Genomic DNA, 25,938 nt, shown 5'->3' with positions numbered 1-25,938 from the left:
CTCCTCTCCCGGATGGGGTGCCCTGGAACCTTCTTTGTGGGGGTTGGTGTGGATGGAAGGACGTAATGCCTGTAAGGTGCCTGGCATGTAGAACAGCCCTTGGTGCATAATAACTATGATGACCATCAGTCAAATACTGGCTTATCAGAGAGCCATTAGGTGCCTCTGTGCGCCCAGCTCTACGGACCCGCGGGGGAGGCGAAGAGACATCCGTTGGGTCCCCGTGGGCAGAACAAGCCAGACTGGTGGAGGCTGGAGGGCAAGTTTAACTCCTGTGTGGGGCTGTGCTCCTGTCACAGCAAAACCTCCACAGCCCCCAGCGAGGCACCAGATGGACTCATGTGCTCCTAGCGGGGGGCTTTGTGTAGCCTTCCCTGCGGCCTGGGCCGCCCTTGACCTCACGCGGAGCGCGCCCTGAGTTCCCTGCAGTGGACTCCTTGGCTCTTGGTGCCAGCTCAGTCCATAAACGGTGATGCGTTACTGGGGGCGTCCACGCGGGCCTCAGCTGACCACCCAGGTTCCGGAGGAAGCGTTTTGTAACACGAAGAGTTGTTTGCACCCCAAGTGTGCCCCAGACAAAGGCCTAATCTGGTGAATCCGCCCTACAGGAGGGAGGTAGTTGCTGGACCCAGTGTACACTGCAAGGGACAAGTATGCCTTTCTCTGGAAAAATCGGTGCCTGGACATTTATTTGGAGAGGGGTTCTTTTTGGATTTCCCTGCCCCTCTTGAAGCCAATGTCACCATGTGTTTGGTGTACTTTGGATCTGGTTTGGTGGCCTTTAAGAATTAGGAACCATAAGAGCTACTTAGAAATACTGGCTGCTTTAATCTTGTTATTCTTTTTTTGGTTTTTGGTTTTTTTTTTGGTGGTGATGGGGAGTAGGTAATTAGGTTTGTTTGTTTATTTTTGTTTTAACGGAGGTACTGGGGACTGAACCCAGGACCTTGTACAGCATGCATTCTACCGCTGAGCTCTACCCTCCCCACAACCTTGTTCTTCTCGATTGCATTCCCCTCTCCAGCCCTCCCGCTTGCCCCTTGCCCCCGGCCCCCTGCCAACAATAGAATTTTGGGGCATTGTCAGCGTGAGAAATGGGAATTAAGATTATAGAAGAGAGGGACACACTTGTGCAAAGGGAGCTCTTCCAGCTCATAGTAAAATGGACCTATTTTGCAGGCTTGCTTTTAGACAGCGCACCAGGAAGACCCGCAGCTCTATGCGAGAGGCAGCTTTTCAGTCGGAAGGGCTGGGTCAGGGTCTGTCTCAGGCCTCTCAGGTAGACAAACACCTGTCCTGGGGCACATCTGCGAGCTGAGGCCCCGGAACCGCAAGTCCCCAGTACATAGCCTTGTTGAGAAAAGACCAAACGGACTGGAGCAGTCAGCTTACAGGGAATATTTCTGCTTCATAGGAATGCGGTTCGGCTTGCTGAAAGCATATCCTTTGCACAGAAACACGCATAATCCTAGGCCAACTTTGCCCTTTGAGTAAAAAATATGCTTAGTTGGAATTTTGGAGGTTGGGTGCGGGGGGAAGGGGCTGGGGAATGGAGATGGGGAGGAATCTATTTCAAGCCTGTTCCACAGAATGTGTGCTTAGAGATGGCAACTCAGAGGGAGTAATGGAGTTATGTGTTGTAACGTGGGACCAACGAATACGATAAAACATTGGTAAAAGTGATGATTGCATTACGAGACCACCTCTTTTATGGCCCTGAAAAGTTTCCACTGGAGCGGTCTCTTGGACAGACCTTGGAAGGCCCGCACGGATGGTGCGGACAAAAGTTTCTCAGGCCCCCTCCCTTGCTGCATCAGCTGCACCGTTGGGTGCTGCTCTAAGTTCTGAGGGTCATGTCAATATTTCCATCCAAACACACACCTTTTAAAAATGGAGATTTATGCCTGTGGCCGGATATTTTGCCCTGGGGCATAACTTAACTCACCAGGTCTGCCCGTGAGGGAGATACTTTCTCTATCAAATTTCCGAAGAAAAATCAAAATTGATTTGGGTTAATATCGAACGGTTGCTACTTGATTTTCAAAAAAAATATTGATTGAGCAGAACAGACGAAAAGTACTGCAAAAAAAAACTTTTTTAAAATAGTTTTTGCTGATAGTTTATGATATGACTTAAATGAGATGCTGTATTTGAAAGTACTTAAGATCATGCCTGGCATACAGTAGGCGGCCAATAAGTACTACTTTGGCTCTCTTACTTTGACTCCTCCCACCACCACCACCAGCACCACTACTAAGTTTTGTGAGTTGGGTCACTGTCGAGTAATACATTGTATCCTTTATTTATCATGATGCCGGGAGGCTCTGGGTGCCCACATGTTGAATATTAATTGTACTAAGTCTGATTCTGGGTAAGTTTGTGGCCAGTACTATTACGCTGAAATAAATTTGGTGATGTAAGCAGCTTGGGCAGAAGAGGCAGCACGGGGCAGAAGCCCACTCTTGACTGGTCAGTTTCTTGCACCCTGGGTCTCGTGGGTGCAGGCCAGTGGGGGGCTTCCATTTTGCATCAGCCTTTCCTCTGGGAGAAGAGACCTTGCAGTTTTCTGGGCTCAGGGCAAGTTGGGGGGACTCAGAGGGACTCAGAGGAGTCTTGACTTTGGAGCTGGGGATTGAGAGGCCTGGCTCAAGGCCTCGTTTTTCCACCAAAGGGATGTAGAGAAGAGCATTGCCACTGTGGACCTCAGGTTCCCGTTTTCAGTGGGTAGCGTTTAGGGCCCCTCCTCCACTGACATCTACACCCCCTGAGGCCACATCTAGGGAACGGCAGCCTGCCCCTTTGCAGGACTGGCCGTCCCCCAGCCTCTACCTCCAGCACGTTCTCATCTTCCAGGATGAAGCTCAGATGTCCCCTCCTCAGAAAGCCTCCACCTCCCTCACGGCTCTCTGTCTCTCACGTGAGCAAAGGATGCCAAAGGGAGACAGACCTGCAGCTTTCAGTAAAATGAGAGCTCCATGCATCTGAGCGTGGTAGCAATCAAGGAAAGAAGCTGCTGGGCTAATAGGGAAGCGAGTGCTTGGGGTTCCAGAACATTCTCTTCCCTTTACATAGAGTCGCAGTTCTGATGGTGTGAGTCAGGCTCAACGGTGAGCCTCCACTGTTTATTTTTTGTGACACTTTATCGCAACTTATGATTATCCCCATATTGTCTCTCTCTTTCCCATAAATTTAGGTCCCACGGCAGGAAGGGCCAGGTGCATCTTGCTCTGTGTTGCACCCTAGGATCTAGTGTAATATCTGATCCACAGGAAGTACTCAATGAATATTTGTTGAAAGGGAGCGTGCTTCTGTGATCCATGAGGCCCCCATTTCCTGGCCAGAGCCCCGTCTCTAGAGGACCGTGGAGCCCAGATAAACAGAAGTCTGGGAGTTCCAATGGAGCCCACCTCATTCCGTGTGCTCTCTCCTTCTCAAAGGAAGCATCACTTGTGATTCTCCCAAGAGGAGGACTGGGTGGAGAGCTGGTGCTCACAGTGGGCGTCCAGGTGGGGTTTGGCCCCTGAGACCAGCATGGCTTCTTATCTCTTCCGCATCCTCCCTGTCTCGTGCTATTTCTGTCTGGAGCTGCCTGGATCTTTCCTGGGTGAAACTTGCTCACCTGCAGGCCTGCCTGTTCCTCAAAGCAATGTCTCCTTCTGACACTTGTTCCATCAGTAGCTTCCACCTCACATCACCTGACCTCGCCCACACCCTGTGCCCTACCTGTGAAAGGTGACCTAGGTCTGTGTCACAGGCACGCCCATCCCCAGCCGGACCCCACCAAGACTAACCACGGACCTCCCCCCACACACACACAAATTAGTGGACTGTGTCTGTGTTGACACATCTATTCTCACCCTAATGATATGTTTATTTAACTGATGACTGCTGTCCTCATTAGGGACTCATTGTTGAGCCTGGAATAGTGATTATTTTTGCTGATATTCCTTTTCTGCAAAGATGATTTTTTAAAAAATCACTCTTTTGGTGTGCTATGAATCCTTAATGAGGATAGTTAAATTTAAAAGAAACCCCCAAACCACCCTGCAGGTTGAAAATAGAAGTGTCTGCACAAGCAGGCTGCTGATCTGCTGATTACTGATGGACATGATTGGTGACAGACCCACAGCTTTCAGTCAAACGAGCGCTCCATGCATCTGAGCGTGGCAGCGGCCAGGGAAAGAGGCAGCTGAGCCAATAGGAAGGGAGCGCTTGGGGCTCCAGAACGTCCTCTGTCCCTTATGTAGAAAGGGTCATAATTCTGACAGTTTGAGTATTAATAATGGCGTCCAAATGGGACCCACAGCTGGGTGAATCTTGAGGATGGATGAGAAAGATGTTTATAAAAACTTATTAGCTGGATACCCGGCAAGTTGGATGGACTTTCCAACCCCTGAAACTGATCTTTTTCCTTTGGAATTCTGATCAAATGCCCATGTGGCAGGTGAGTACTTCCGGCTTCTCCCTTGAGGAGGAAGACCCTGAGACTAGCAGCACTTTGGCTAAGACTGGGGTCAAGGTGTGCTGGCGTGACATCAGATGAGGATGTGTCTGCCAGATACGTGGTCAGCAAGTGCCAAGTGAGTGCTGTGGGCGTCTGGTCCCCTGAGCTGGCCCACTTCCTGGCGCCTGGGGCACCTCCTCCCTGACCTCTTGCCTCCTGCTCTCTAGGGCATCCAACCTCTCCTCAGCCAGCACGTGTGGAGAGGCTGTGAGTGCAGCTCCCTGCGTGGCTCCCAGTCTACCCTCGTGCTTGGACAGAATCTTCCTCGCTGGAGCTGCCTCCGGGTGGTGGCCTTTAAAATGTTTCTGCTTGTTTTGTACCACCTGGGCTTAAGTGTGGGCTTACTCTCTGTCTTGGTCCTGCACAGGTCCCCTCCAGCTGCTTCCATCTGAAGCTCAGCACTGGGCCATCCAGCAGCCACTAAGAACCACTGGGTTCATGGGGACACCCGCCCAGCTCTGTCCTCACCAAATGAGTTTCTCCTAAACCCAGATTTAAGAGGCAGAGCCATGGATGGGCCTGGGACGAGGTGGCTCTGCCCAGAAGTGTGGGCTGGTCAGTGCGTTCTGACTAGACCACGTGTCCTACACTGGTTTAGGCGCTGACATAAGTCTAGGGCATGGTCAGACCTTGGAGGACTGAGTCCAGCTGGAAGGATCCAGCTAGCACATAACTGTTGGTGAATTACTCGTCTGGTCCCTCTAGAAGGTGTCCTCCAGGAAGGCAAGGACCACGTCTGACCATTCCCTGTTGTTTCTCTGGCATCTGGCACATAGTAGGTGCTCAGGAAGGATTTGCTGATGGAATGAATGAATGAATGAATGAATGAATGAAGGAGACACAAGTGGAATGCTAATGATGCTTGGAAGAGCAAGAGAAGGGAGCTCAGGTTCATGCACGGTCAGCTTTGCCAGAAGGATTGTATAAACAATTGCTGTTGAAATTCAGAGGCTGGCCAGGGGCCCTTCAGGCTTTGGCTGCCCAAGGCTTCTTGGGAGAGATTGCTCACAGGGGTGTGACTCTTATCTGGCACTTGGAGGCAGAGAGGAAGGAGAAGAGCATGCGTGGAAGGTCGAGTGGGATGGGCAAAGGTATGGAGGTGGGACCACAGGTGTGTCTGGGGGACAGGAGGTGGACCCCTGGGGCAGGAGTGAGCGTGTGTGCCTGGGAGGTGTTGGAGACCATCTTGGAGAGGTCAGCAGAGGCCAGAATTCACAGGCCCGGGCTGGAGAGTTCAGCTGTGACCCCTGATGTTATTTTAAGGTGGTGGCTTTTTCATATTTAATTATGAATGAAATTGCATTTGAGGACGGCAGCTGATGACGGCGTGTGGTTGTGCTGTGTGGGCTGCTTTCAAAATAGCTCACCCCAAACTTCATTAGTGATTAGTTCGAGGAAAGTGCAGCCTGACCCGCCAGCATGTTTCATATTGTCTGTGTTCTCAGGGGAGGTCCTGGCTTCAAGGGCCCCGTCTTCTGGGCCTTGTTTTTGGAGGCCCATTCCTGGGGACCTCAGCATTTCTTGATGGAGGGCAGGTTGGCGGCCCTTGTATTTCTCCTTTGTCCTTGCTATTTGAACTTGGAGCACCCTGAGGTGACAGACAGAAGCCCCCGCCTGTGGCTCCGCATGGCCAGGCTGGTGCTGGACACCTCGCTGGCCAGGCTGCTTGGCCCACCGGGTCGGGTTGCTGAGCCGAAAGGCTGGCGTCCCCGTCTCCTGACTTCTCCTAAATATGGTCAGTGTTTGTAGTAGCTCCCACCACCATCTGCCTGAACTGTAGCTTTCGGCTTGGCCTCCTCCCTGCTCTGGACTTAGTATAAACCCTCATTATAATCGAGATTAGCCTCAGTGAGAAGTACACATGGGTTGGCAACCACGGCAAATCCCAAACAGCATCTCCAGCACCGCTGGAGATGTGACATAACCGTGTTCGCCCTGCTTCCTCTCCTGACATCCTGCTCCCGACCCTGGCCAGAGACACCCCGCGGCCCCGGGCAGGTCTTCTGTGGGGAACACGCTGGCTCCAGGTCCAGCTTATATCCCTCGCCAGGGACTCAGGTTTGCTCTCTGCTCTGCTGCTGACCTTTGGACCCCGTGTGACCTTCAGAGAACCGTGGGACGTCTCTGAGCCTCAGTTTCCTGGTATCTGTGTACTGGGGTTAAAGTGAAAAGTAGATACATACAACAGAGCATGAAACTGAAAGAACTCGGCACCACCCTGGGCTCCCGGCGGGAGCGCAGTAGGTGTTGACTCCTCTGCTGCCCCGATGATGGCCGTGACAGTGATGGTGGACAGTGTGGCACGGGGGCTGTGGAGCACGGAGCCAGACAGCCCACTGAACTGAGTCTGGGTTCCGTCACTCCCTGGTTACTTAGCCTTGGGCAAATCACTTGACCGTCCTTTGCCTCCGTCTCCTCCTATCTGCACGAGGGCAGTGCTGACAGCATTTCACAAGGTTGTTGTAAGGCTCTGAACTTGGACCACACCAAGGGGCGCCCGGCTCGCCGTAAGCATTATTCACGTGCTAGTAAGTCTTTGTTCTTACTGTTTGTTATTGGGATTACTGTATAACTATTTTATTTTATTTTTTAAATTTCCTTCCACTATTTATTTATTTATTTATCTTTTTTTTCTATTGAGTTACAGTCAGTTTACAGGGCTGTGTCAGTTTCTGGTGTACAGCACAATTTTTCAGTCATACGTGAATATACATACACTCATTTTCATATTCTTTTTCACCTTGAGCTACTACAAGATATTGAATATATTTCCCTGTGCCATACAGTATAAACTTGTTTATCTGTTTTATTATTTATCAGTCAGTATCTGCAAATCTCGAACTCCCAGTTTATTCCTTCCCACCCCCCACCCCCACTGGCAACCACGAGTCTGTATTCTATGTCTGTGAGTCTGTTTCTGTTTCATATCTAAGTTCACTGTATTATTATTTCAGTAGTTGTGTGATCTTGGGCACACTGGTTAACCTCTTTGAGCCTCAGTTTCCCCACGATGACGCAGAGGCGCCATCACTGCAGGTGGCTCTGTTGACTGTCGGCATGTGTGAGAGGGCGGGGCCTCGGGAGCCTGAGGGTGCTGCCCCGAGGGGCTCTCTCCCTGGCTGGCCCTCCTTCCCCCGGGCTGTGACGCTCCGTAGCTAAGTAACCCTGGCTGCCGTGTGGCTTTTGACGGAGGTGCGCGCGGGAGAGCCGCATGTGCCGCCTCCTCCTTTGGGTGACAGCTGTTTCCAGGCAGATGCCTCCCCCATGTTCTGGAGCAGTGAAAACAGGGGAGAGCGTCCCAGATTTAAATTTGGAATGTGCACGGAATCGTGCCAGCCTGCCTAGGAGCCCACAGGGCCCGCAGGCTGGGTGTTGTTCTGGGTCACTGCTGCTCCGACCCTGGGACGTGAGACCCCACATGGCAGGGTCTGGGGTTCTGGGTTGGGCTCTTAAACCCTGAGTGCAGTGGGAGTCCCAGAGCAGCATGTGGGGCTGGGTAGGGCCTCTGACCAGCCACGTGAGGAGTCTTTCTCTGGGTCACTGGTCTGCTGGGCGAGGTGCAGGCGTGAAGCGCGGAGGGAAATGGATACACATCAGAAGGAGTGGGCAAGAGAGGGCACTCGGACCTGCTTCCCAAGAGTCTCCACACCATTGCTCTCCGGTCTCAGAGTGTGACGTGCACAGGCTTTAGCTCATTCCTGGGCCGAGACCCCCTCACTGACATGCTGGCCTTCCCTGGAGGGTCCCTTGCCCACAATAGGCCTCCTGTTAGGACCCACAAAGTCACTTATAGAGATGGACACTGCCACCTTGGGGTGAGGGTTGCCCTCACTGCAAGTGGCTTTGCAGGACCTCCACACCATAGACTGCCATCCGGAGCCCTGGGGAGTGGAGGGGAGGTGGAAGAGGGAGATTGGGCGTGCTCTGCGAGGGCCACTGTGGGTGGGTGGCTGCACTAGCGTCAGGGTGGACTTGTCTGGCGTCTCCAGCCCTGCGTGCCCTCTTCTCCCCCAGATATGACCCTCACCTCGGGGCCTCCCCCAGTTGTGAGCTGGCTGACCCTGTGTGAGGCGGTCCGACCTGCGCTTGTCACTGCAGGGAAGGCAGGCAGACTCCCAGCTATACCTGCCCTGGCCCCTGGCAGCCTGCCACCTGCCGTGTCCCTGCTCCGGGAGTGCCTGCTCTAAAGGGGAGCAGTGAGAACAGGGAGCCTGGTCAGGCTGGCCTCGGGAGCTGATGAGCAGTGTCTTGGTCACTGTGAGCCTTTCCTGGGGGAGCCAGAGAGGCCCCCAGGCTCCAATGGCTCCGTCTCTGGGGGAACAGGGGCCAGCTAGCCAGCCCAGGAAGTCCAAACCCAGAAGTCATTGTGATTCCTCAGAAGTGGCCTCAGGGGACAAGATGATGTCAGAGGGCCCCAGGACACATCTCGGGCAGCAGTCCCCTCCCTGATGGGATACTGCAGTGGGCTCAGCTGACGCCCCGTGCAGTGCTCCCCCCATGCAGCAGTGTCTTCCAAACACTGGATTAATGCACTGTCCCTTTTAGTCTCCTCCCCTTGTCACCTCTGAACGTCTCAGAGACAAGCCTTGCAAGTGAAGGTCGGTTTTCTTGCCTCCTTGAGGAATCTTTTCACCTGCTCAGGCACCTTCAGATCCCCTTGGACCAGGGCTCAGAGCAAAGGAAAAAGGGCTGTCTCTAAATTATCATCGTCTCAGACCTGCATATGTACACGAAAATAAGCCTGAATGCCTTTTCTTAGTATGCAATTTGCTGTCTATTTTTAACTTGTATATACAGGGCCCCAAAGAAAATTCTGCGAGGAAGTGAGAGCGCATTGTGGTTGCAGATCCACAATCGCCGAACCACCTAAGATAATTGCCGAAATGACATCCTTTACAAAATGCAAGGCTCACAGAGAGCGGGTTCCTCCTGCAACAGGCGTCCTGCGCGTTTTCCGTCCCTTTGCCTCTGCCGCCGCGCACTTGATTCCCTTCCAGCCATGTCAGGAAGACTTGAGGAAAAAAATCCCACCATTAAAGACGTGCTCTTTGTTTTTTCAATCTGTGACCCCGGCAATCTCTTTAGCAAGCCATGGTTCAGTGAACTGGCACACAGCAGCCGTTCAGCAGTGGAAAAATCATAAAACAGATGGAAGCTTTACATTTTTGTTTAGTTTTTAAGAGCAGTTTTTATAACATCGCTTAAAACCATTCTGATGCATCATACTGTTTACACTCAAAGCTTTGTAGCTAAGATGTTTACAGTATGGAGAATGTTTTAAGATATTTTATAGTTATGATATTTAGATAATTGGCAAGGAAAAAAATAGTTTGTTGAGATTGCAGTGATGTTGGTAATCGTGAAGTAACTTATGAGTCTCAATAAATATGTCCAGTTTGGTGGAAAGTACAAACTCAGTTAAAACAAAACAACACAAGAGGGAATATCTTTTTAGTGAAATCATTTCCTTTTCTTAATCAAAAGATGACAGGCAGGGCCTTAGAACTCCCATCTGCGCGGCACCACGCCACGGCCCTGAGCCGGCTGCCTCTTCTCCTGTGATGGATGGTTGCACCACATCGGGCACTGCTAGTCCACACGAGTTCATGCAAACACCAAAGTTAAGAAAGTTCAGTTTTGGCCGGCCACCTTCAAATAAACCCAGCGCAGCCCCCCCACGTATCTTTCTGCAGTGGAACTTCGGGAGATTTTTTTTTTTTAATGTCAAAGAATTTATGCAGAGCTAGGATTTGGAGCTCCTTTTTTCTTTTTTTTAAACGGCCCCAAAATGGCATTAATCAAAAACAATAACTCCTTTTAACTTTTCTAAGTGCTCTAAAGGAAAGTATGAAATAATCCGTGTGTGGGCCACAAATGTGGAGAATGCAAACATTTCACAATAAACATGTTTAAATGAAAGACCCTGGCAAGATAGTCTGAGAGATAGTACATGCTGGGTTAATTAATGCGTACTCATAAAAATAAACCTCACTTTTAAGATTTGACCAATAAAAATCATTAGCATATTTGGATCAGATGACTTTATGTATACACTGAACTTCTCCATGGCAAATGGTCCTCTGGAACGCCTGGAAACAGATTCCAGTTTTAAAGTCCAAACTCTCTTTCTGTCTGCTCTTTGTGTTTCCAATACAGTGGTACAATGATTTATTCTGGTTTTATCTGTTATACCTGCAATTGATCTGGTGGTGATGGGATTAAAGTTATCATTTTAGATGAATAAATCATAGTTAGATAGCCAGAAAAATGTTTAGTTGCATAAAAGTGCCTATTGTTTGCTCATAACACAACGTTTGATTTTCACTATAATCAAATTACTACAGTGCATTATTTTTACTCCAAGATGTTGATTTTTTTTTTTTTTTTTTTTTGCTATCGTAAATTGAATCATTTCGGCCTATTCGCAAATGCAATCTTTTAAAAATATTTTCCAGAAATCATATATTCAAAGGCTGACTTTGGGTTGTGGGTACACAGTGTTGTGAGGTTCTGTTAAATTAGAAATCACGTAATTTTCTGAGCCTAATTACTGTATAGAAGATTCTGATTTTATGTTGTGGTTTTTGTACAGGAAAAGGCAAACTGCTACAAAGACCTCTTCGGTATGAAACTACCAGTAAAACCAAACTCATTTTAAAAGAACTGAGATTGGAATTCATAAACTCAGTAGAAGTTATGTTGTAACTACCCAGACAGTGAAATTCTGAACCCAAGATAATGCCACATTTCAAATCCTTATGAAAATAAAAACAACCCAACAAAAATTATTGAGGAAAAAACTCCAGCATGAGTTTAATTTTATCCAACTTTATTGGCAGCTTATTTTGAACTAATGTGCAATAAAGTTGCCAAGCAGAACAATTGAAAGAAATGAGAAAAAAACATTTTTGGGGGGTTGTTTTCTTACACTGTTTGTTTTAATAAAGACTGTAGAGCAATAAACACCTGAATCAATGATTTGGTTTGGGGTCGGCCAGATGGCTTTCAGCCTTGTCGCTGCTGCTGGGATTTGCCAGTTCACAGAAGGGCAGGCACTGGGCCGTCCGTTTCAAGCTCTTCCGGGGCAGCTGTTCCTGGGTCTGCTCTACCCCCCGCCCCCATGGGGACAGATGTGGGCCGTGGGGCAAGCCCTTCTATGGTAGCATCATCCTAGCTAGCCTCAGTGAGACAAGTACCCACTCCTAAGAAAGCTCCTTTCACGTGAATGTTTCTGGATAAAGGACTTGCAAGTCCAAGAGATCCAGCTGATTGTAAACAGTGTCGGCTTCATACCCTCATTTTGTCCCAGAGACTCAACATTGCCTATTTTAGAGACCGTGTGTTTATGCCTGCAAAACGAACCTCTGTGTGTGTGGATGTTCGTCCAGAAGCCACACCTAGTGATTCCTGGGGTGGAAGAGCATCTCTCTGGAATGCCTGTCACAGGCTCTGCTTCCTGAGGGTAGCACGCTTCTCAGCCCCTCCCTCCTGCGAGGTAGGGGGCTGGGCTTGGGGGAGGCTCCCCCCACCAGGGGTGTCTCCAGGAAAGCCTTCACCCGGGAAGGCCCTGTGCCCATCTGAAGACGAGGGGGGAGGAGGTAATGTGTTCAGAGGGCTGTCACCTGGGGTCCCAGAGGAACCCCAGGATCTCCTGGCAATGGGATTAAAAATCTACCACGCATCTGTGATTTTGCCATGGAGAAGCCCTGTAGTTTCCATCAGATTTTTGAGGGTACTTGTTTTTGAGAAACACAAACTTTTGTAGACAGACCCTTAGAGGTAAAAACTAGGAGATGGTAGCCTGTTCTTGGAGAAGCTGGGAGCTGCTTCAGGACGGATACAAACATCTGCTCCCAGGAAAGCCTGACCCACAGGACGCTGGGTTGGGTGTGCGGGAGGAGAACAGAGATGAGTCGCCCCCAAGTGCATCCTACAAGCTGCCACTCTTTCAGTACTTTTTAAGGTAATGTGTTGATGTGACGGCTGTGATGAACACAAGCAACAAGTGCTGGGGAGCTGAGCCCAGGCCTGGGTGGGGAGGTGCGGGCCCAGCCCGGGTGCTGGGATTCAGGGGCTGGGAGTCAGTGCTGAAATGCACGCCTCTGCTGTCTCTCTGGCCTCCCGTCCCCTTTGCCTGTCCCCAGGGATGGGACTTGGACACGGCAGTGGCCCATCTCAGATGCCATGCTGGGGACCCTACACGTGCATCTTTTGTTCCCGCCTTTGTGCCAACACTGGGCCTGAAATCTCGGTAACTGTTGGCTCCTGTGGCTCACTTCTCGCCACCAGCACCTGCCACGCCCTGGGAGCTACTTGTTGAGCGAGTCCCTCTCATGGGCCGATGCAGGAGGGAAGGGGTAGTTCATGGTGTGTGAGCCAACGTTCTGTGGGGGACACGTAAGAGCTAACCATGAGCCAGGCATGCTATGTCAATTAATTAGTTACTAACCATCTCATTTAATTTAATTAATTCTTGCGACTATTTTCATCCCATTTTAAAGATGAGGAAACTGAGGCTCAGAGAGGAGGTCAGGTGCTCAAGTCCACAGTCCAAAGTGTAGTGGAGGAGAATTCAGGCCCAGGCTGCTCACCCCAAAGGTGTTGCTCTCAGCTCCCCACCCCCACGGTGCCCCAACGTCAAGAGATGTCTTCAGATTCGACGTGGCTGAGCATTTTCCTCTTTGATATAGTTAGGTATCTGTTTTACATACTTAGATGAGGAATAAATATTGTTTTTGATTTATGGCAGTGTAATATAAAATTTCCATTTGAAACAAATTGATTTAAGGAAATCTGTGAGTCAATTTCAAGAAAAATCCTCACTAGTTAACGGTACAGGTATGCGCAGAGATGGCGGTAGGGTGAAGGTGGTATGCAAATCACTGAAATCTGGGCCACGTTGTCCCCCCAGCCTAGTTAAAGTGGGAGGGCAAAGGAAAGTATAGCCCCTCCACACTTAGAAATTTCAGATGAGTTCTTGTCTTCATTCTGGGAGACGGCCTCTGATGGTGTCTAATGGCCAGTTTTTTAAGGGAGAGTCTTGGGTGTTTTTCCTGACACGTGTTTAAGGCAGGATTTCTTTACCCACCAACAGGAGCCTATGGTCTTCCTCAAGAGCCATGCCTGGGTTTGAGTCCACCTGCCTCAGTGGGGACTGGCCTCTGGCTTGGAATTAGTGGTGGGACTGGAAACAGAAGAGAGGAGTGGGTGGCTAATTGGGGCTGGAAGGCTGTCAGTGTGGGAAGGGATCTCTCTAGCTCCTGTGTGTAAACACCAGCCTGCCCAGGTATTGATGGCAATATTGGGGTTGACATATGGCCCTGCTGACCACCCGACATCCAGGACGTGTCCTTCCATGCCACTATGACTGCTGCCACAGAGTTAACAGTTTCCTGGCTATCAGGAAGCCTCCAATCCAGTGGTTCTCAAACTGGCTTCTGTGGGACCTCAAGGGTTCCAGGAAGCAGCCTCGGGAGCCAAGAGAAGGAGAGGACTTGAGGTCTCCTTTGCAGCTGTGGCTAGAGAAACTGCTTGTATGGTAAGATTTCCTTGGAAAGTGACTGCTAGAAAATGCTGAAAAACCATGATCCAGATCAAGTTCTTGATTCTATGGATAGGAAACCAAATTCTGTAGTAGAGCAAAGAATCACAAAGATTGACTCTGTGCAGTTATTTTAAATAGAAAATGTCTTTATTGAGGCAGGTCAGTGGAGCTTGGTAGAAGAAATAAAATACATACTTGAAAGGAGTCATGAAGGTTCCTATGGTCCAGTCTCCTGCTTTGGGTAGCCTGGCCCCCAGCACATGTGGTAGAGATGGATGCCCACCTAGGAACAAGCCCTCCATGGGTAGGGGACCCAGAAGCCACAGGACAGAGCTGCTCGGCGATATCAGACAATGATGGCAGATGGTTGGGTGGTGACTGGGTGCCAGGCCCTGAGCTAAGCATTTTCAGATACGTTACCTCCATTCTAAAGATGAAGAAATGAGGCGGGGGGAGGGGGAAGGGATAGCTCCGTGGCAGAACGCGTGCTTAGCATGCACGAGGTCCTGGGTTCAATCCACAGTAGCTCCATTAAATAAACAAACAAACCCCTAATTACCTCCCTCCTCAAAAAAAAAAAAAAAAAAAAATGGAGGCTCAGGTGATAACGTGAGTTCTCAATGTCTGTGCTCCTGCTGGCTGCGGCTCCTGCCCCAGAGGAGGTGTCCACCAGCGTCTAGCGGGTGCAGGATTGCACCCCAGCCAGGTGGCTCATGGTCAGAAATGCCTGACTGAGCCCTCTCATCCGGAAGCTTCAGACAGGAGGCAGGAATATTGTTTCCCTTCCCCCGAGTCTGTGGGCATTTGTGCAGAATCCTATTGGCTGCCCCACAGGGTTTTCCAGGAGCTTGTGTTCTTTGAGATACAAGAAGGGAGCCCGGGATGGGTGTCCAAACACTTTGACAAAATAAACAAGAAATTACTATTTCTTCTCTTATATCTTACATCAGCCCGCTAGGTGCACATGCCGTAAGAGATCATGTGGATACCTGTTCATTAAAAAGGTGCCAATGGTATTCTTTCATTCATTCATAAGGCATTTTTCATTTACATGTGTATTTTTGCGTTCACACATTAATTCGTGCATTTACTACTTTTTGAAACTCTTTCAGTCATCATTCGATCTCTCCATCCACCCATCCATGCATGTCTTTATACATTCATTCACTTATTCACCGGATTTCTCCCTGTATGCATCCGTTAGCTCATTCATTTGTTTCATTCTTTCCACAAATAAAACACTTTGAAATTAATTAGATTCTCTGGAGAAATGTGGAGTAGTTTAACCGTAACTCAGAGTGAACCCTGGGCATTTTTCTCATCACTGGGCGTGGAGGCACGTGGAATTGGCTAAACAGTGCCAGGGGCCCTGAGGGAGAATTATTGGACCACCAGAGGCACAGGCTAAACCCATCTATTGTGACCCTGGGATCTAAATGTCACTTGCGTGCTGGGATCTTGGAGTCTTCCCTCCCCAGTTCTTCCTGATGGCCTGAGAATTTGTGGGGTCTTCCCAGACTGCCTCAGTAAGTCTTGTGACCCTGAGCCATCCTTGGGTTGCTCCTGGGCTGGCAGAATGCCTCATGGGGAAGCAATAGATGATTGAATCCAGGAGCCAGGGCTGCAGTGTGACAGTTTGGAAAGAAGGGGCTGTCTGTCCAGATGAATTCATGTGGGGCACACATGGAGTGGGCAGGAGAGGCAGTGAAAGGCACGGTGGGAATGAAACATAATAAATGGTCATTCTCTTCTCCCCCACCGAAGGGTTTCCATCTTTTTTATTTTTTTGAATGTCACATTCTGGATTTGAAAACACAGAACCCATAAAACATAATAATCAAAGGTGAGGTGAGGTTTCTAGCAATGGTAATAATATTGGCTGCAAGCCAGGCTAAGAACGAGAACGTTGTACCCTTGGACGTGAAGGGTTTGGGAAGGGACCTGCCTCCACCAGACTGAGTGAGGATTAGAGATAACTTTTCCGTCAAGCTCTGAGTTGGTGTCGTGAATATAGACAGGTTGTTTCGATGGCTTAAATGCAGACTTCTTTTGATTTATGGTTTATTTGCTCCCACACTCAACCTTCCTTTTTTGTGCAGGACTCGAAATGCGTATCCGTCCCCTTGCTGCTTTGCAGACTGTGTTTAAGTGTCTGGCTGCAAGGATGCTTTTGATAAGCAGAACATCAACAAAGGGCTTTCACACGTGCAGGCTGCGCGGGGTACCTGTTGGCTCTAGAAGATGTGTTCAGCCTTTATCGCTCTGTGAATACTTTCTTCTCTGCAGGGAGGGTGGCGTGGGTGACCAGCTGGAAACTCATCCTATGCTCCTTTAGACTGTACTTAACTCCTGAGGTACTCTCCTTCCCCTAGGCATTCATGAAGCCTCACCCCAAGAAGACAGGCTTAGGTGGCCCATGTATCAAAACCCCGCTCACACTGAATCTCAACTCATGGCCAATCAAGAGTTCCTCCTGTAGCCTGGTTCCCTAGGTAACAAGCGTCCATTTGAGAAGGACCACAGGAGAAGGAACCCTCCCCCCCCGCAGCACGCACGTTCCTCCTTTGCCTGTATCCTCCATCCACCTCAGTCCCAACTCTGTCCTCCCCGTCCAACCATCCTTTTGCTTATTGCTCTACTTGATTTAAAATACACAGCCATAAACACTCAGGGCAGCCAGCGGCATGGCCGGATATAATATTAATTTCTTTTCTGGTTTATTTGTGAAGGAGTCAACCATATAAATCACCTTAAGCCACTAAGACAGAAAGTGAAATCGCGTCTTCAAATGGAGAAGTGTAGTGTGTTACCATTAAAATCCAAGGCGCATATGTGATCAATTTGAGGTTCTTAATGTGGGTATAGTTTTGTTAACGTTGCTTTAGATTATGTGAAATGCTCTGAAAGTTTTTTTTTTTTTCCTCCCCCTCCGTTTTCAGTGGAAGGCATCGGGTACCCCTCGGCAGCATATCGTTAGAAAGTCTGGTGTCGGCTGGACGGTCTCCTTGTAATGCCATTTTTCATGACTTGTTTAATTAACAACCATTTTTGACCTAGACTAGTTATAAAAGTGTTGCCATTCTCTCCTGCTAAATTATGTCTAATGAACATATTTGCATGTTATCAGATATAGCAGTATATCATTTCAAATTTTGGCGTTTAAGCCTGCATCACTCAAAACAGCTTTTGTGGATTAGTAAGCAGGTGAAATCAAAAATCTCATTTCATATCTGACATTAATAACTTTCAGGGGGAATGAGCATTGGCATTTATGTCTGGACCGGAATCGAGCCCAATGTCCTAGAAACACAAGGGCAGCAGACAAACCTACTCACCAGATAGGAAAATAAATCATGCATAATGCAGAATTTCTACCTTACATGTTAATTAATGTGTGCAATCAATTACTGATGTTACAATATGAGAAAGAAACTGGTGGGGAATGGGGTAATAAAAAATACCTATAGATTTATCTGCTTCTTTTTTCTATTTAAACAAATAGTCTTCAAGCCTGTGAATGCTGTGTTGAGACATGCTCTGAATAATAAGCATCATAAAATCTAATCAGATTTATAAGAGGAATTGATTGTTGTGGCAGGAGGAGAGGGTGGAAAATAAGCTGAAATTTAAGTGTTAATTTTTATGCTAATCCACAGTGGCTTCATATGAAGCAATTTTGTTCTGTGCCACAAATATAAAATTGTCCCTTGCAGAGAAATGTCAGCTTGCTAGACCTGAAAGCAGTAATTTATTAGGTATGTTTCTATTAGTATGTGTCACAGTTGTTAGCAGGCAATACACACAATGGTGCTTCATACTTATCCTCCAAGTCTCAGAATGTTTCAGCTCAGTGGCTGGAACGTGGGGCATTAATACATTATCATATGCGGGGTGGTCTGTGCCCTGTGGACAAAAGGCTATTTAATACAATTTAATGTCATTCTGAGAAGAAGTGGAAAAATAAAGACGGGGAATGAAATGGCATCTGTGTGTTTCACAGTGCACTCATGCACAAACCCTCAGTTTAAGAGGTATGACATTTCTGCCAAGAAAAAGAATAAAACTGGGGCATTTTTTTTTTTATAACCTGTTCCCCACTGCAGTATTTTCTAAATGCTATTAAGTGATCGATTTACACGGCCCCATGATGATGTCATCTATAAGAAGGGGAATGCAGATGACAGCAAAATACTAGTGACAGTGACCTTGTTTCAGAATCCTTGGAACCCTGTCAGCTTTGCTTCCAGTATATGGTTTCAAAGAATGTACTTTTTGGACAATATCTAGTTACTGGGTAGTGAATTAATAGAGTTAAGGGTTCTGATGCAATTCACATATAGGTCAATTACATGCGCCAACATCTGCTCTGTCACCATCATTTGCATATAGCATTCATATGTTAATGACGCCTCTTTTTACTCAAGTAATATATTTAAAAAACAAGATTTGCATATCAGTTTGGATCAGTATATTACAAGCAATTTATCATTTTCTCCTTCTTGTTACGATTTTTAAGAACAATATCTTGAGTGATGGCTGCTATATTTGAGCACGGCTCTGATTTATACAAGAAACCCTTCAGTGGGAAAGCTTCCATTCTAAAGCCGCTTAAAGCCTTATAAATCAATAATGACACAGATGGACTGGTGATAATCTATTTAGAATGCCTGATAGCAAATATTGTTGTACAGATGATTAGAGTGGTAACTGTTTTAGCAGAAAGCCTTTCCTCTCTTTGTAAATGGTAAGTTTGAACAAAAAAAAAGTCCTCACACATGGACTTATGTCAGGAAATCTTCGTACTGGGTCTGGATCGCAAAGGGGAAAAACATGGGGGGGAAGAACAAAGAGACTTCCCGCTCCTGCCAATATAATCATATCATTCCCTGTTTCTTTAACAAAACAGGACCTCTTAATGGAATTGTGTCTTCAGGTGTAAATAGCATTAAAAGCTGCTTCTCCTCCCCTCTTTGCCCTGATACAGCGCAAGGAGTGAGAAAATAAAGTGGAGGTTGTCAGAAGTGGCAGCTGCTTGGAATCCTGATAAATATAAGCTTTTATTGATCTGATGAAAATGAAAGATCCCAGTGCTAGGCAGTATTTAGCTTCTTGTCTACAGCACGTCACCGGTGGCCTTGCATTGGGATAGATTTTCATTCTCATACACCGGATTTGATTTCATCTTTAACCTTTTCAGTTGAATTTCCTTGACCTCTGCGTATTGCTGTGATTTGGTGAATTTGTTACATTTCACTTTACATCGTTTCTTTCTGTATTTCCTTTTGTGATAGGGAACTGGGACGCCCCTCTGGCAATCTGTCAGTGCCTGGATCAGCTGCATCCTTTCTGGGGTATTTTCTCACCAGACTGACAGTCCTTAAGACAAGTATGCAGTTAAGCTGCTAAGGTAAGTCTTACGATATTAGAACTCTCTGCCCTGGACACACATCATTTCTTCCTGCTTCGTCGCGTTGACCTAACACAAATCCCAACCAAACAGCCCCCCTCTCTCTCCCCCGGGCCAGGGGCTTCCTCCCAGCCTCTCCCGCACCCAGGTAGGATTCCTCTACCTGCCCACAGCTCTGGGTGAACGGTGGCTGGCAGGACCTTTCGCCAGGAGGGAAGCATTCCTTTGTGGCTTGGGTGTGTTTGGGGATAGGTGGGGAGGGGGGAACAAAGGAATCATAAAAAAAAAAATGTTATTTTCCTCTCTGTGGCTTAATTCCTTTCTCAAGTTTTCTTCTGGGATAAATAGGAGGCTTCAGTTCGAAATCCTGAGGTGCTGCTAACATATTCTGGTTCCAAGAAAGTGCCGCTGTTATTTTGAGTAGTTTTGATACAACCAAATCAAAGTGAAGATTTGAAATAGCTTTTCTGAAAGCCCAAGCTGAAGTCATAAATTATTCTGCACCATGATTCTTTCTGATAGTAAAACCATACCTCTTTGCCTGACATTGCTGAAATGTGGAAAAGTGAAAGTTAAAAATAAAATGAAACATTTAAATCTTGGCTGTTGAGAACCCCAGACAGACATCGAGGCCAGTCGATAAAGGCCTCTATCAATTAGGCTGCCACAGTTATCATCAGATTTGGTTTATTAGCAATTGCACAGGTGCGGGCTTCTAGTATTCAGATTGGGAAGAGCTGGGAAAAACGCAGGGAAATACCATCAAATGGAAAGTGAGGGTCTGGGGCGCCAGGGTCCTCCCGGTGGCAGGGCCCGGGGCAGCGGCGGTGCCCCTGCCTCGTGTCATAGCAGGAACTATCTGCAGAGAAAGAGTTGGAACTTTTCCCTTTTTTAACCCCCTGTATTTGCGTTAGAAAGTGTTGATTTCACACTGTGGTGAGTGTTTTCCATCAGCTTCTTGGTGGGTGTATTTCGTGTTAAGAAAAAGGAGCAGCGAACACCAGCAGTTGGAGCTGCCGTCGGCGGTTGGCGGGCGGGCCTCCAGTGTCTTTGGGACTTCTGGGCGCTAGGTCTCCTCTGGCGACGGAGACAGACAGCCACCGGCTTCTGGGCCTGGGCCTCCAGACTGAGCTGTTTGGCTAGTCCCCTTCTCAGCATAACGCAGGCAGAACAATTTTGGGTTCCATAGCTGTTTGGTTGGGAAAACAAGCCTGCGGTTGCCAGTAAGGTTTAGAATTTGCCTGCCAGATCAGGGAATGTCTGTGAAGACTATTTTCCCTCTTGGGAGGCAAAACACAGATGGGGGAGTTAGGAGTCTTACAATATTTAGCTGCTACATTGATGGTAGGGATGCTGCTGCGTGCAAGCTCGCAGTTTCTGAAGGCCTGGCTTAGCATCACTGCTGAGCGGCTCAGGTAGGGGAGGCGGGTGAGGCTGGCTTGCCCCGGGGAGCGAGCACACCAGCCCTGGACCTCATAAAAGATAACAATGATGCGATGCTCTTGGGTTGGACAGGAGCAGGTGGAGCCGGGAGATTTTCCTGCATGGAAAAATGTACATCTTGGAATAATTTGGTGGGGGGGGTGGTCATGTGAACTGGAAGTAGGGTTAGAACTTTATATCCAAGAGCAAATTCTGTGCCCTGGAGACCAAGAAAGGGGACAAGCTTTAGAAACAGGCGGAGAGCGTGCAGGCATCTTCTTTCCCGCCTCTTGCTGACTTCCCAGCCCCAGCACACAGGATTCTCAGGCCGTGGAGCTGGACCCTTTGCCCGGAATTATGATGAGCTGGTTGAGACATTTCTGGATTTCTAAATGTATATACTGGGGGAATCTTGCTCCCATGCCTCCCACCAGTGCCCTCCCCATCCTTTGAAATGGACACTTGACTTGTTAAAGACATATAAAATGCTACACAAGTGCAGCTTCGGGACAACTGAAGCCCCATCACACAGAAACCCTAAGCAACCTGTCAGTGACCGAACCTCTCATACACATCAGAAAGTTATTTAATGTCCTGCCCCATCATGGTTTTCCAGAACAACCCCAGCAAGAATTGGAGGCAGAGGCTGGAGGTGTGGCTGTCCAGCCCCATAGCTTGCTCCTTCACAAAGACCCCATGCATGGTTGTGAGGCCCAGTGACTTCCAGAAGGAAGTGGCTTTCAAAGACCACAGGACCTTCCCTCCATCTGACACACAGTCTGTCCCTGGGGCATGTGTGGGATCCTGGACTTCGGGTACTGATCCCACTGTGGCTCCGGCTGTCCCGAGGCAGCCCCACTGCCCTGGTGCAGACGTGTGAGTCAACAGTCTTCCCGCAGCAGTAATTACCTTAGTTAAATGCTGCAGGAGAAGTTCTTTGGGACCACAGAGGAGGGAGTGAGTAATTGTAATTTCTGTGTGATAATGATGATAAACCCTGCATGTGTGTGTGTGGGGGGCTCTGCGTTGTATCTGCTCTTCACCAGGAGACCTCCAGGCTCTTGGAGGTAAAGGTCCCCCAAACTCCTTTGTGGCCACTGGATGATGTAGGAGGGGAAGGTCCCATTTGTCTCACTTTGCCCGAGAGAAACATAATTCAGAGATAATTTCAGCTCTAGAGGGAAGGTAGAGGATTATCTTAATCCTCATCATTTCCCCCCTCTTATCAGTTCCACTTTCCCGACTTGGAAACTGAGGTCAGAGAAGTGAGTGGCTTCCTGCAGGTCACCCAGACGGGGGACGGTGAGGCCAAGGTTTGCACATGCTTCTTTCTGATTGTGGAGCCTGATCCTTTGGCTGTGGAGCGGCCCTGGGTACAGCCTTGAACAAGACAGACAAGCCCCCTGCCCTCAGGGAACTTATATTATGGGGCTGGGAAGCAGAAACAAGACAACCATGGATAAGATGATGTCAGATGGTGATAAATGCCGTGAGAAAACACCTGCGGTGAGGAGGGGGAGTTGGGAGTATCTGCACTTGGGTGGTCAGGGATGGTTCCCCCTGAGGAAGGCACATGGGAAGTGAGAGGTCTGAAGGACACAGAGGAGCCAGCCGGTGAAAGTCTGGAGTGAGAACATTCCTGGCAGCGGGAATAGCGTGTGCAAAGGCCCTGTGGTGGGGAAGAACCCAGCATGTGTGGAGGACAGTGTAGGCTGGAGCACAGTGAGCTCTGGAGAGAAGGTGGGTGGTCTGGAGGGCCTGGATAGAAATGACTTTGTGGACTGAGATGAGGACTACTGCCTTTCTTTTATGTTTCTGTTGCTTTTAACCAGAGGGTGTGTCTTGAGGAACCCTCCTTTCCAGGTATGGGAATGCTCCCAGGTGCTAGAATTCTGCAAGTGGCTTGAACCAGCTCTTAGTGGGTTGTTTGCTGTGGCCTTAATTTTCTCCCAGAGAGGTGTCCTGGAGACTTGTTTAAAGCTGACAGGCAGGGATTTCAGGCTGCACAGGTACAGGAAAGGTGGCTAGTCGCACGGGGGCCATGGTGATTCATGGCAGTGCCCCACAGCTGCTCCTCCAGACCCGGCTGAGCACCCCCTAGCTGCGGGGCTTCTGGGGCTCCCTTGGATAAGGTCTGCCTAAATCTGTGCAGGCTTCCAGGAGGTGCAAGCGTATCCCATGCACTACAAGGAAGTGTTAACTCCAAGCGGATCGTGATCACTTGTTTGTCAGTGCTGATGTGCGGGTCATCAGCAGGACGCAGAGCGAGTTTAAGGGTAAAGATTCTTGAAATTCTAGATAATTCCTGGACCCCTGAAACCCGAGGGCTAGCAGCAACTTATGTGATCCCTCTCACCTCTGCCTTTTGGAATCATTAGAATTTGTTGCAACTTGATTTAAGCAAACTCAATACATATCAAATCCACATTCCTTTCCAAACTTTCTGGAACACAGGGACTGGAAAGCCCATGACCTGCGTAGGTCTGATTTATGCGAACACCCAGGACACGATGAGGCCAGGACTCTGGCTGTGAGCTCCTGATACCTGCACAGGTAACTTGAAGGTGCCCCTCAGGTACTCCAGGATTCCTGTTTTAGGGACAGAAGATGCTGAAGGTTTCAGGAAAGTTGCTAGGGGCTAGTGCAAAAGGCAGCTTGGCCAGGGGAGGGGTTGGACTCCACCCCAGAGTAGGTCATGAGGAGGCACCAGCTTTGGCCCAGCCAAGGCAGGCTTCATCTGTCTCTGGGGAATTGTCCTAAACCCAAATTCAGGGTCCAGGTGGGAAATGCAGGGTGCTGGGCATGTGCAGAGCAGACTGGGGAGAGCTGATGCCATTGAAAGGGGCCAGCCAGCTCTCATCAGTTGCACTTAGGGATGTGGGCAGAAGTTTTCCAGGTCTCTGCAGTTTTTAAGGAACAAAGTTCCTTTAAGAAAAAAATCTGGTTATTTTCTTTTTTTTTTTCCCTCCAATGTTGGCAACTAAGTTTTAAAAAACTTTCTACAAATGCAAGTCTATCTGTGGACTGGATGTAGCTGTGGCCGGCACTGCATGACTCCTGCACCCACACCGAGCACAGGCTCCCACCTGCAGCCAGCCCGCGGTGAGGACCGGCAGGTGCTAACCCGAGCTGCCGTGGCACATCCCGGGCTCTGGAAGAACGTTAAGTGTGAAGGGAAGGCAGCATTTGTAGGAACCGCGCCTCACTCTCCCGCCCTGCGTCCCCTTACTGCGGGGAGGCCAGGGAAGGCCCCTGGCTGCGTGGGGTGGGTTGCTGCCCGGAAGAGGTGCAGCAAGGGGGAACTCACCCACCTCCTGGGCAAAGTGGTCAGAATGCTCGTCTGCAGGCCCCCGAATGCCAGCTTGCTGTCTCCTCAACCCCTGAGTTGTAGGCTGCCTGCCCATGTCTAATATGGGGACACGGTGAGGGAAGGCGTGTGACTCTGCCCCGAAGGAGCGGGTGGTAGAACCACCCTTCCTTATGCCAGTCGTGGGGCTGCGTGGGCAGATGCCTGGGGTCTTTATTTGGTTCTCGTGCGTGGCTGATCCACTTACTCTGCTCAGCTGTGTTGGGGACAGGGCGGTCCTGACCCTGCACCAAGCTGACCGGAAGCTCTGGCTGCCATTGATGGCCTATGTTGACCCTAGGATGAGGCAGGAGAAGAAGATGCTTTCTGTCCTGGGAGACCCTCCTGGGAGGGAAATGGTGAGGCTGTGACTCAGCCCACCTGGTGCCTGTCCCTCGAGGGTCCCATGACTCTGCTCCATCCTGCAAAGGTGACCTATGTCCTCAGCTTTCCTGAGAGGCAGGCAGGTGGCCCAGCATCTCCTGAGATGGGGGGCAGACCAGCTTTGGCATCGTCGAGGGCTGGGGCAGGGATCTCTCGTCTCTGGGCCTCACTTCCTGTTAGCCCCTGCCCGGCTCGGCGTGTCCCATGCGCTCCCTTCACCCGTCCACATGCAACATGGAGTTTCTGTGTGTGTAATATTATTTGTTTTTATTTCTGTAATCCCTTTATTGTTTGCACAACTGCTGTCAGACTGTTGCCTGAAAGTATCACAGGATAATTGCAGAACGCCTGCATAAGTAATTTCTTATGAAATCGGGCCTTGTCTGCATATAAAATTGTTTGTCGTTGCCGCATACATGGACTTCATTATATCCAGGCTGTTTACCAGGCTCGCACCTTCCCCACAGGCCACGGCAGCGGGGAGGGCCTGACACTGGGAAATAAGGAAATACTATCGTCATTCTTTTTGGTCATATGACATTGCTGGAGGGTGACAGTCCGTCCGATGTGGTCAGCGAGAGCCTGGCCCTGGAAAAAAAAATGGGGACCTGGGTCCTGCTTTCCGGGCGGCTGCCGGGGAGGCCGGTGGTGGCTAATCCGCTTGCGCTGGGCATTTCTTCCGACCGCATTTCTGCGATATTAATGGTGTGTGGTAGTGAAAGAAATGTGTTTTATTCTCGAGTCTAACCCTGCTGTTATCAAAGTAACTTCCAGCTTATTAGTGACAAAGGACTTTTCTCCTCTCTGCTGCCCTGTTCGCCAGGGCTTCCTGAATTAAACTGGTGTTTCCTGTCCTTTATATGCATGACCACATCTGGGCAGCCTGCTCGCAGCCCCGCTGCTTAATAACAATCACCTTCCCTTTCAGTCTCTGTTGATTGTTTCTAATTCACTCTGACAGATAGTGCCTGACAACTTGCCGGCTTTTCCCTCCCTCCGTGACCTGAAGTTACTCACAGCACTTATATAGTCTGTCATTTTTAATATTTGATTTCATTTTAAGTTATGTGTTTTACTGAGAAGATGAAACCAAAAAAAAAGGGGGACTTGTAATGGAACATAAATTTAACCCTTCTTGCCATCCAACACCAGCCTGAGCCACCCTCCCCGGTGTCTGGGTGGCGGTTTCTCCTTCCCTGTGATTCTGCTGCTGCTGCTACTGTTGGGTTATCTTTTTCTTCTCTCTCTCTTTTCTTTCTTTCATTTCTGGAAACAAAAGCTTCACGTCCTATTCTTTCCCTTTCGTCTATGGAGCTAATAACGGTGATTTC

At 48.9% G+C, this 25,938-nt stretch overlaps 1 protein-coding gene and 1 long non-coding RNA gene across 2 annotated transcripts in view; one reads left to right on the top strand and one right to left on the bottom strand.

Moving 5' to 3' along the window:
* ZNF536 (zinc finger protein 536) overlaps window positions 1-25,938 on the top strand; it is a 276,649-nt gene that overhangs the window by 87,747 nt on the left and 162,964 nt on the right. The window contains 1 exon segment of the mRNA XM_032486222.1: window positions 19,340-19,455. The gene's annotated coding sequence lies outside the window, so the exon portion shown is untranslated.
* On the bottom strand, window positions 3,415-20,800 carry LOC116665722. Its single transcript, XR_004322371.1, has 3 exons — window positions 19,989-20,800; window positions 10,011-10,016; window positions 3,415-3,424 (listed from the first exon to the last, which is right to left on the bottom strand). It is a non-coding gene; the product is annotated as an uncharacterized LOC116665722 (long non-coding RNA).

Source organism: Camelus ferus, chromosome 9 (assembly GCF_009834535.1).
Source record: "Camelus ferus isolate YT-003-E chromosome 9, BCGSAC_Cfer_1.0, whole genome shotgun sequence".
Taxonomy (NCBI): Eukaryota; Metazoa; Chordata; class Mammalia; order Artiodactyla; family Camelidae; genus Camelus; species Camelus ferus.
The sequence above is the reverse complement of the archived record's forward strand: the minus strand, read 5'-3'. Positions and strand labels throughout refer to the sequence as shown.